General features: G+C 37.1%; 1 protein-coding gene across 7 annotated transcripts in view; it reads right to left on the bottom strand.

Moving 5' to 3' along the window:
• The window catches only part of PARD3 (par-3 family cell polarity regulator), a 445,230-nt gene that overhangs the window by 32,739 nt on the left and 399,913 nt on the right, over positions 1-12,578 (bottom strand). The window lies entirely within an intron of this gene.

Below are 12,578 nucleotides of genomic sequence, written 5' to 3'. Positions count from 1 at the left end.
AAAAATACCAGCTAAGGGCAATTTTATATACAGAACAGTAAATGCCATTGGCAGTTGGAAATTAAAACTATCCTCAGTGGTAAACCAGCAGGATTAGACTTCACATGAGCTGTCACTTTTCACGGGTTCTGCCTGATTCTTGCCTTCCCCATAAGGGAACGGGGAGAAAAGCGGCAGGCGTTCTGCTGCTTCTTTCTATAATCAGGAGTCATTGTCCCCCCAAACTTCTGAAAGCAACTGTTTAATACACCTTATTTCAGAAATCAGATTTCATCTGCGGTCAGCCAGCATTCTTCTGGATTTTATGGTGATTGAAGTGCATGCAATTCCGGTAATTTTTTGTTCAACTGGACTTTGCTGCTGTGTATTAATTGAAAACTGAATTACTCTGCAAAGCACTGGCTGTATTTGAAAGTATCTGTTACACTTCTCTGTTCTGGTTCAGGCACTTACTTTTTAGATCCATAGCATCCAATGCTGCAGTGTAGAGAGCTGACAGAAAACATTATATATTGAACAATTGAACAATGCACTAAAGGAGCAGGATTTACCCTATAAGCATACAGCTTTGTGGTTTTGGTTTTTTTTTTTCCCCTAAGATAATGAAAAAGCTGTATCTTTGAGAAATTCAGTGCCAGATGTAGGTGGGTAGTATTGCTGATCAGCCAGTTCCTAATAATGCTTGTTAAGGAAGCCCTACTGAGCTCAGGTAAGTTTATTTTTATGAAGAGAGGAATACACTTCTTTCAGTTCCCCCACCCCCCCAGAGACTCCCGTTTTATCATGCTGGAACATGGAGTTACAGATCCTACAAATTGCATGATCTCAACAATTATGTAGGAAATGCACAACGCCATACATGAATGAGCATATGCACACCTGGCCTGTCACATGAAGACAGCTGAAAGTCTTGAACAATTACTGCTCTCTGTTTTAAAATAAAATCAGGCTTTGGTGTGTGGAACACAAAGTTATTTGCTCACATTGTGCTCAACTGTTCAGATATTCAGTCATCCAAGAATTTCCTATTCACAATTTCATTTCAGACACTGCTTTTTTTTCAATATTAACACAATGGTCCCTTACAGTTAGCTGCAATTTTATTTTCTTGTTCTCCTAGTAGTTTGGATTTGACTGCTGTTCAAACAGACCTGCTTTGAAAATTGACATTGTCTTCTCCCTTTAATATTCCATGAAAGACTGACCACTTTGCACAGTAAAACAAATGTCATCACAGCTATTCTAGTTTCATCTAGAAAGACTCAATGGTGCCTCTTATCTAAATAAGCATATCTAGCAAATAATCTGCCATGCTCTCAAATTCCTGCTTTGCCACAAGCTCTGAGGTCAGACCTCCTCAGCCTGGGTCCAAGAAGGAAACAGTGATGAATGGAACCAGCCTGCTTTGTGGTTTCTTAGCGCCTGTGGTGGAAGACACACGAGGACACCCTGAATCTGGTCCATTTCCCTGTGGAACACAGTGAGGCTCTGTGAGAGAGCCACTGCCACCCTGGAGCAGTACAAATAGGAGCAACAAGTGGAAGAGAGTCAGAGAAATTCTTTCTTCTTTATGTCCTCACATGTGCATGGAAGAGGGCAGAATACTATGTATTTCAGTACTGTCCCACAGTTTCTTCATCCAACATCTATTATGTTGGTTTAATAATTTCAGGGAACTTCTTTTGCATAATCTAATCAAGTTTCTTAAAATGACATTGTGTTAACAACAGATCATATTGGGGGTTGCACATACTAATTTCCTAAAGACACTGCTTTTAATGTATTTCCTGCCTCAGAAAAATGCACTGGATTTGTTACTGATTTCCACTGGAAATGTTACTGATTTCTATGACCAGTTAAGAATTGGAATTTCTATGAAGTACAAAATTCAGACGCAGGTGAAAAGCCAAATACTAAATTCTTCCATGAAAGAAGCAGCTTTGGAAAAAGCTAGGATGCAGAAATGGTGGAAAACCTGCTAAAATCATCTACCAAAATGAAATACTTCATTATTCCTTAAATCATAACATTCATTTTAATTCACCTGAACTGTACACGTTCCATTTGGGATCACATGAAGAAACTCCTGTGCTGCTCCCAAATTGCTACAAGCTCTCATGGACTGCAATTGAAGCAGTTTATCCAGTTATTCTCCAATACTGGATTTTTCAGCAAAATTAGGTATTTCATGATGTACACCATGAAAGTTCAAGCAGAAATAAGAATATACTGCCTTATGAGAGATAACATTCAGTAATGAGTTGCCACAGAAGACCATATCCATGTTTCATGGTGGTATCAACATGAAAAAAATTGTGAAACACATTTAAATATTTTATCATAGATTGAATTGCCTGATCTGTAATTATAATATGTTACAATTACACCTTCATAATGAAATATGTTTAATACAGAAAAATTAAAACCTATATTTTAGGAGATTCTAAGCATTTACTAATCTTTGCTCATTAACAAATTTTATTATAAAATAATTAAGTTTTAAATTAAAGAAAAAAATGTGAGAAATAAAAAGAAATCATGTATTTCTTGTTTGTATAACTCTGTGGAAGCCATATAAAAATCAATAGGAAAAGAATCCATTTTCAGTACCACTGGTGAAAAAACCCCAATCCTCTTCAGAAAAAATGGGCAATTTGTGCTTTCTGAAATTAGCTACAACAGCATAATTGCTGGGTGAGGCATACAGCATTTTACAGGCTGAGTTTTTCCTCAGAACAAGATCCTGAGGCTGGTTATAAAGGTGTCATCTTCTGTAATCACTCCTGGTGCTCAAAGCAATTACTTTTCAATGGAAAAGCAAGTAAGAGAACAATGGAATACAAGAATAGAGTTCAGTGGTTTGTAAACCTTGACACCTCATATCATTCATTTATTGACCAAATTGATAAAAGAAGTGTGTTATGATTAAAGGATTACAACCCTCATCTCAGATGGCACGTGGAGCACCATGAAGCTGGTGGCTGCTAAGAGGAATTTAGAGAAGAAGCTTGTTTAAGATCTGATCCCTTCACAAGGACCTTTCCCTCCTCTGTTCAAACAATCAGAGTTTTGTACAAGCATAATGCATGTAAGGGAGATGAGAAACAAGAAAGAAGCACTTCACCTCCTGCTTCATTCTCCACTAGCAAGCAAAGGTTGTCTGAGATGGAGGGGGAATGAGGCAGAGATGATTCGGAGTATTCATGGGAAGTCTGGGACAGGCAGGTGCTGCTGCTGCAACCACAGCGTTTAAAGCCAGGAAAAGAAGCTGCTGAGTAAAAACATATGGCAGTAGACCAAATTTGCTGAATGGAAAGTAAATTTTTCCCCTCCCTACTCTGTCCCAAAGACTTTGGTTTTATGTGTCAGAAGCTTTAAACAATAATAGGCCACTGCAGGAAGCAAATGTTAATGATCATAGTGTGAAAGAGCTGTTTCTGAGTAAAGGGAAAGGATTTCTAGAGGTTTTAGGCTATTACTGCAGGTCAGTACACACATCTGCTCTTCAAGAGTTTAGCTCCATGTTTTTCCTTTCAGGGCATCCAACCACCTGCCTTCTGCAGGAAGAAAGTCAACAGAACTGGGTTGTGAGGATGCTGGGGAGGGGGAAAAGCGAGGAGAGCACAGCAGTGAAAACTGTCTGAGTACTCCTTATTCCAGTTTTAGCTGGCACAAAAGCCAGAAAGAAGACATTATCCCAGACACCTCTGCCTCTCAGCTCTTATTTTCTTCTGCAGATCACCTATTACAGAAATAAAGTGAAAAAGGTTGTGGAGAACTCATATGGGAGAAACCAATTTTTTGAGAAGCAAATTTAAAATAGAGGAGACTTAAGGGAACTTCAGGGAGGGAAGAAGGGGAACAAACATATGTTTATGGAGATACCAGGAGATTTAAAGGTTGATGAAGTACTTATGCATAAATCTGAAGGGGAGATAGAGAATAGCATAATAAAATGTGACAATATTACTGGAGAAGGTACTGGGAAAATATGGAAAAAAGAACGGGGTTCAGGGATTCTATAAAGAAGCTATAAATAATAATGTGAGAATCATCTCACTTAAATTTCAGACATCTAAAGATAAATTTCTGAATGAAAGCTTGTCAGTTTTTACTCTAGGGTGAAAAATCAGTACACAGAGTCTATGAATGATGGGTGCAAATTTTACCTTAGATACCTAAGGGATCCAGAGGACATGATCCCTAGAGAGGTTTCTTTCTACTTGATATAAGAGACTTTGGTAGAAGCCAAACTTCAGAAAAGATTCACAAGTCTGTGAGAATGAGACTAAGAAGGTGAAGACAAATGTTTTAACTGAGTGAGAACCGGACCAAGGTAAGGGAAGGCAGAAGTAGAGAGGGGACAAACCACTGGACAAATCACATAAGTGTGCAGAGGTGGAAAGTTAATGGAGGAAAGAAACACTTGAGGAGAAGAGATCTAATAGAAAGTTGGTTTCATTCAATTTCTGAATGTGCAGTGAAATAAAGTTTCACCTCCGAGATCATATCCTTTATACTTGGAAATACAGTGTTCCTTTGGTTTTAGTGTGAAAACTGTATGTGCAAAAAAGCAGGTTTTCCTTTTCAGAAGATGAACATCTAACAGCATAGGACTGGAAGCTCAGGAAAATCCACCAACCCCTGCACCCTGTAGCCTCAGGCTTAGCAAGACTGTACTCCAGAAAAATCCTCCTTTTCCACCTCCTAGCCAGGAACAGTGTAAAGCCACAAAATACTCTCAGAAAAAAATTAAAACTCTCCATACAAAAGACAGTAAAAGTATATTAAACTCATTGTGCCACAGACAGAGACTACAGGCATCAGCAAGACAGCTACATAAAATGTCTACATGGGTGCTTTGAGAACCACACTTCGCATTACAATGAAAACAAACCTTTCCCTTTCACATAGAGGTCTCCAACAAGAAGACATTAGGAAAATGTGTCTTGACTTCAAACGGGGTGTCCAGGCCATCCTTGATTTTAGTGGGAAGTACCCAAGCAGTGCTTGTCAGTGCAATCATGAGCATCAGCATTTCCCAAGATGTGATTAAACTCTGAAACTTCAGACAAAAGCCCTGTCCCCAAACCACCTGCCTTGAAAAGTCAAAGTAATTCTGGCCTTTTCAGGTGACTAATGGATGACATGAAGCATGGGATTAATTAAATACACCATAAATTCAGAACAACAGATACAAACAACAAACTGTGATCTCGTCTGCTTTCAACTTCCTCTTGGCAATACCAACAAATCAAATACCCAAAGGTTAATATCACATACTTTATTTTCAAGACAACAGCATGGAAAATGGGCAGTCACAGAAAAAGTAAACTAGATATGATTAAAGAAATGTTACGACCTTTGTGAGACTTTGAGGACTGCTGAGCAGCCTGCGAGTTAATGTGACAGATGAGAGAGATTGGTGTTTGTTTACAGCATGTCTAAATGCAATAAAAGAACCTACAGAGGAAGAAAGTAACAAAGAACAATTCTCCCCAGCTGAGTGCCTCTTCCCTGACTCTGCTTCCCTGTTTTCGAGAGAGAAAACGCAATGCATCCATGCTCTGAGCCCCTGAGTCATGTATTTATAATTTATTAAGAGGTCAAAAATGGCATTTGCTGGGTCTCAGTGTTCAAAACTCCTTGAATTGCTCTAAGAACTGAGACTCTGTTTAAATTCAATAACTAGAGCTTATTGAACACATCCATTATGACAGGAAGTTCACCTGCAGCAAAACTACAAATTCCTACCCAGTCTGTGCTGCACATTGTTCAAGACCCAAGATAAGATTCTCCACAAGAAGCTTCAGCATTAGGTATTTCAGTTCAGTCATACCAGGAGACATGGGCTCAGAGAATGCACTTAAATGCTCTTTGATCCAGTTTTCTCTTTTTCTCTCTTTCCTTTTATCCATGTACAGTATTCTAAACAGGCTTTGCCAAAATATGAAGTACTTTGCATATCTTTTGTGTTTGACTGGTCGTCTTAGATTAAAATAAAAGCTTAATGGAAGTTGACAAAGAACAGCCTGTAACATTTTAAAAGATATGTTCAAACATTAAGTGATTCATCCTCACTGGCTCATTAAGAAGAGGAAATTGTGGCAGAATTCAGTGTTAAAACCACTCAAAGAGTAGATGACAGATCCAGGATCAGTTCTTATAAATCACTGTCTCTCACCCTCACTCTCAGCCCCAGCCCTGCAATAAACCTCTCTGGGAAAGTTTCCTGGGCCGGCTCGGAGCCATCACGTCCTCAGAATCGGCTGTCACAAGCTGAGAAATGTGCTCGTCCTTCCTTCTTAGCATTTCACCACAGTCTCAGCCCTTTCAAACACCAGGCTTATGATTTCAATAATCCACCACAGTAAAAGTCATTTGTGGAATTAGATATATTGCTAGCTATTGAAGTATTTTCTATTACCTATTAGTGCACTGTGGAGCACATCAATACAGAGCCCAGATATTACAGCAAGGGACACCCTGGAAATGCCTAAGCAGACTGATCAATTTAATCTCTGTTGCAATACAGTGCATTAGTGGGATGGATAATTTTTTTTTTTTTTCTTTTTCTTGGCACAGCTTAGGGAGCTCAGAATTAGGACAAATATTCTCTTTTCTCCTCAACAAATGCTTAAAAAATGACAAAAGTGACAGCTTTGAAAGATTGATTTTTTAAAAATGAGGTTCTGTATGGTAGCTTATGAAAGCACTTCAATTTAGAATGATTATTAATCAACCATCCGTTCAGATAATTTTCTAATTTAGGGAAAAAAATCTATATTCTGTCTCTTACATCCCCATCAGGTACTAAAGTACGAATGTCTGCACTTATTAACAAATACAAATAAGAGAGCATTATTTGATGCAGAGAGACAGAGTTAATGCTGAGATGTAATACTTCTACCTGACAGAAGATGTTCTGAATTTTAGTACAGAAGAGTCATAATCTGGACTTTAAATATTTTATTATATTGCAGTCATAAATACCATACATGTATGAAATGGCAAACCCATTCTGACAAACTGGGAAATAACTGCATGCTCTGGATGCTCTCTCTGGTTAATTCTACATAGAACAGAGACTTAATTTCCTATTAAAAAAACATGAGATAATAAAATAGCAAGTGCAACTAAGGACAAAAAGATAAGAGTACAATACAAACAGCAGAACCGGAAAATAAAATTTTAAACCTGAAGAATTAAAAGATATTTTGACTGACACATTTATAAGCCTGTCCTTACACTGTTTTATTGTTGTGTGGTCTATCTACTTTGTTTGCCCAGCATGAATACTGTGAAAATTGGAAATATAATGTGAATATTTATCACCACAACATTATTCTGAAACAACCCAAAGCACTCAAGTAGTATGCAAATATCATAAATTAGTTTTCTAAACAAAGTGAATTTAAAACTCAATCCAGAGGAGTTATGTGGCTAAATCGGATGAGGACAGAAAAGTATCAACAAAGTAGGTCCTCAGTTTCCTGGCCAATTTTTCCAACTGCCTGACTGCCAAGGCAAAGAGGAATGTTACCCTTGCTGCAGCCATGCTTAACAGAATAAAACCTGACTTAAAAACAATAGTTGCATTTCTGGGGGACCGTTCTCCCTTGAATTGCATAAGAAGTTCCAGAAGGAAAACCAAAATAAATGTAAATCTCCAACAAAATATTCTTGGAGGTAGACACTTTTAACTTGGAGGCTACATAATTTTTAGGAGTGACTCCTAATCCTTTCTAAATGGACCTTGGAATCATGTCTGGTTCAAAAATCCAAGTTTATTGTGACATACATATGCATGGGCATAATTTATGAAGGAAGACATGCAAACACAATTGTAACACAAAATACGTGGCGAGGGAGTCATTTACTAGTCTTTCATGCAAAATACAAATTTATTACTAAATGTCTAAGCCTAAAACTCAGTATGTAGTACATCATATTTTAAATTATTAACATCTCTGCTGAAGAAGCTTCCTTCATAAAATATTTACACAGCACGTCTCAGGACTCTGTATTTTGCCAGCAGTTACTCAAAGTGTAAGATAAATATAGTTAGCAGGTCATTCTTTCCCTTGATAAGCTTTCCTTTTCAATAAAAAACCCACCCAAATGTTTAAGCTATGCCTCTGCTATGGCCTTTGTTATGAAATACTGCACTCCAATATAATGATATATTTTGACCTCTGAGAGCCATCAGGGTCAGAGGGCATCACTTTTGCTAATGATAGGGCATGGCTGTAAAACACAAGAGGCAGGCATGTTCCAATTACTTTCCCAATTAGCAGCAACGATCAATGCAGCTGCAAAAAGCCTTTAGGAAGCTGGCAAAATGTTGCAAAGTATGGATATGATCCTCCTTTCAGGAACAAGCTCAAGAACAATAAAAGTATTAGTAGTCCCTTGATTATTTTTTCAATACTACAAGAGCACTATTACCCTTTATTTCAAACCAGGCAATCTGGAAGTGTTGCCTTTTCAAAATCCAGAGAGCTCTCCAAAGTAAACAAGAATCACATAACATTCTTTTTTAACCTAGGCAAGAAGAAAGCTTCGTGGTCATTTTGCTAGAGAATGGAAAGAGAATTTATGATGCAAAATGCTGGATTTTTATTTAAAACTAAAAAAATAATTATGCTCTAATATTTCAGAGTGTGAAAATGTCCTGGTCAATGGAAAAAAAAAATTCCAGCATTTCAAACTCTTGGCAAACAGTTGCCTGGGCTACTAAAAATCTTCTGAACACAGTGTGAGAATTTTCTTGGCATTTGTACGTTCAGTTTGTCAATGTCAAAACAAAATTTTAAAGAAGATGTAAGAAACCAGAAGAGCAGAACTTAAGACTCAAATGGATTTTAAAACAAAATAGACCCAACCCAAGACACATGCACTTTGAAATACATAAGATGCTATTGTTACCAAATGTTGGGCAACATAATTTCAAAATGCATTTCAACCACTTCTTTCGTGTTCATAGTTTTCTTTAGGATTTGAATTTACAACTTTTGGACCAGTTTTGTATTAAGGTTAATTGAAATACAGGAAAATCATGATGAAGTAGGATTAATTTTAAACTTCACAATATACAAACATCACTTTTTACTGTGGGCTAAGTATTCCACAATAATATCCTTCACATCCCAAGCTCATGGAAGCACAGAAAAGAGAATTCTGTCATCATTCCATTTCATTTTTGTATTTAATTATGTAAAAGGGACATTTTTTAATGAAAGAAAATTACAGACCATAGAAGAAATGAGAATTATCTTCATGTCCCTTACTACACAGAAATTATTAGCAATAATGAAAAGGAAATTTTTTTTTTATATTCAGGGAGAAAGAATGCTGTCAATTGAATAGCAAATAAGAAGATTATTGAAGAGCAAACGTCTACATGATTTTTTTTCAAATTTGCAGGAGATTACTTGTGGTTTACAATTTCTAAGGGATGGTCTGAGGGTTTTCTCTGGATAAGTACTTTGAAGTGTAATATCTACTGTAATACAGCAGAAAGTCTAAAATCTATAAAAAACACAATGTGTCAACATTTCAAGGAAATAAATGGGATCATCTCAACATGACTTCATTGTAAGGAAAAATGGTGAAAATAGTGTTAAAAGAGGCAATCAGTCGGATTGAGTGGTAGCATGATTAATACCAATCAACACTGTTTAATAGAAAACAGGTCTTCTTGGAAATTTCACACCATTTTGTGATGATATTACAAATTCAGTAGATAAAGATAACTTTTGAAAATACTTGCTCTAATTTCTGTATAAATATCTCTCCCTATTATCTCTCTGATGAAAAAGTAGCACGGCACAAAATCAACATGGCTCATCTATTAAACATGTTAAAGAACACTGAGAATCTAAAAAACAATTTGTAGGTAGGGAATCAACAGCTAATGGGAACATCTTTGGTGACATTGTAAAGACATGCATAATGAAGAACCAACAGGACTGAACAGCAAACTCAAGATATGTATGGAAACCTTCAGAACAAAATTCTGGGCAAAAGTGTAACTAAAAAGATCTTAGCAGTCCTAATAAACAACCAATAGAAAATGGATTCTTACACAGCAACTCTGAGCTTGTGTATTCGGTGGATTCTTGCACCTGGATGTGCAATGTAGGAGCAGAAAAGTCACATATATCTGCATGTGACATTGATAACATTAAAAGAAAGTAATTTGCAATTTCTGTCACCACACTTTGAACTGTCTATTAGAAGAACAGAATATACCATAAGAGTGACAAACCTTTGAAATAATTTACAGTATACGCAGTTGTTTTTTCTCTCATCTGAAACCCTAAATTGGATGGATTAGAAGTACCACACTGAACAAGGAAAAGAGGAACAGATTAAGAAAATTCAGACCAGCAAACCTTTTTTGGCACCGGGAATATATTTGCACAGAGAAAAATATCCTTTCAGTGTTGATAATGCCTTTGTAGTTCACGGGAGATGTGGGGCTAAAATAAATTTTAATGTTCTTGGTAAAATTATTTCAATGCAAAATGTAAGAGAATAAACACATGTTCCTCCTTGTTTACTGATTCTGTCTCCTGCATTTCAATATTATTCATTAGCTCTCTTGTGTTCTAAATGAGACTATTTCAAACTATGGTTCAAACCACCACTGACATTACCAGGGACCAAAGCAGCCTGCAGGCTCAATGAGAGACTGAAACCCAAATTGTAAACAAGATTGTAACAATAGGTACAAGCCTGGATCAGCTCTGTGTAACAGTGAGCAAAGCAATATGTACCTTACACTTTCACCTTCAAAAAATCACCTGGTGCAGACCAGTACCAGAGTTCCCAGCTACAACAGATAAACCCTAATATAAAATTTCTGGAGCCAAAGAGACACTTGACTATGCAAGTACTCACTTTATTTACTTCACAACCACAAGCAGTAGTAAGGTAAGAGTTAATTCATCTTGCTGAAAGATTTGCTAATAGTTATGGAATTTGCATGATAATATCCCCTCATTGCAAAAAGTAATATATGTATTATTTTAGAAGAACAAATGAACTCCAGAAAGGAAGACTTAAAAAAAAAAAGCAATTTTTTGCTTGCTATGTCTTGTAGTTGCTTTCCTCAGTGTGTTTGGCTGTGTATTTGAACACACACAATTAGGTCTGTGCAACTGCAGCAGCACTGCAGAGTTCCCTTTAGAATCAGAACTCTCTAGCTGACATGAGGCAGATCTCTAGCTCTATTCCATTTTCTACTGGACAGCAGTAAACTGAAATTATGTCTAGTGTGGCAGATTCCTCAGCAAGCCAAACTGCTTAGGCTGTCACTCGCCTTGAACTTCCCTCTTCAGGTGAGAATGCTGGGGAGAGGAGAGGAGAGGAGAGGAGGGAGGAAAGCATCCCTAGGTCTTGGCTGACTCAGGGACACAGGATTACAGCTGGTCCCAAGAAAGTCTTATCTGTTTTCTACCAACTGCTATCTTAGAAAAATAAAAAGATGACCCACAGATAGATAGGAACAACTTCAACTTAACCACAGAACTTTCTCAATGACTTTGCTAAAAATCGTGTCTTGCACATGAAGGTGGCATCGTAATTGAGGAACACAAAGAATTAGAGAAGGGTAAAGAATTAGAGAAAGGTCCCTCAGATGCTAAGCAAAAGCTACTTCAGCAAATAAAGCAGAGAGCAGAGTATCCTTCCTTAAAATGATGCACTGTACATTTCCATCTCTTGTGATATCAGTGATATGGTAAGTATATTATCTCCCCCTTTCCACCCACCTCTTTCTGCTCTCATTTCTCATACACAGACCATGCCAGCACAAGCAGAAAGGATGAAAGGTAGATTGAAATATGCTTCCATATGGCAATGCACTGACCTCTGAGACACTGCTCCGGATTCACACTTGCAAATAGGTCTAAAGAATTTCCCCTTTGAAGAGCAGACTGAGCAGCCCCTCTCTGCAAATTACTGAGCTGGGGAAGTGGAGCATTCAAGCACTGCAGTATTTCATGCTTCATGATAGAGGAATTGCTCAAATTTTAAGACCATACTAACAACTATCAGTTTCAAAATAGCAGAAAATGAAAGTTGAAATATTGCAAAAAAACCCCCAAAATCCTAAACATTTTTAAAAAATCGCTTTTATGTGATGACTGAGAATCTTAAAGAGAAATTATGTTCGTCACACATGCCCTAGGTCTGCATTGTGCTTGTGCTTTCCAAAGCTCTTAAATTACCAAACAGAAAACAGGTGTTTAAGTTCTTATGGTACATCTGTCAAATTCATGCCACATTGTTTTTTCCCATTGAATTTAAGCACTAATGTAAATATGATCTCTGTTAGTTCAGTGATAAAGAACACCATAAGATAGTGGTACAGGTGCTTGCAATGGGCTAAGTAATCAATGTTTCTGGCCAACACCCAGTGTATTATAAATAATTTTTTACTGTAACAGTTCACTCTTTTTGTACCTTCTTTTAATAACTTCTCCTTACCAAAAATTAAACCTTCCATGATGTAAACTAAACATTATGATAAATAAGGAGACCTACCCTGTCATTTCACCTACTGCAGGAAC

Source organism: Molothrus aeneus, chromosome 1 (genome assembly GCF_037042795.1).
Source record: "Molothrus aeneus isolate 106 chromosome 1, BPBGC_Maene_1.0, whole genome shotgun sequence".
NCBI classification, from domain to species: domain Eukaryota; kingdom Metazoa; phylum Chordata; class Aves; order Passeriformes; family Icteridae; genus Molothrus; species Molothrus aeneus.
This window is presented reverse-complemented; position numbering and strand designations above follow the sequence as displayed.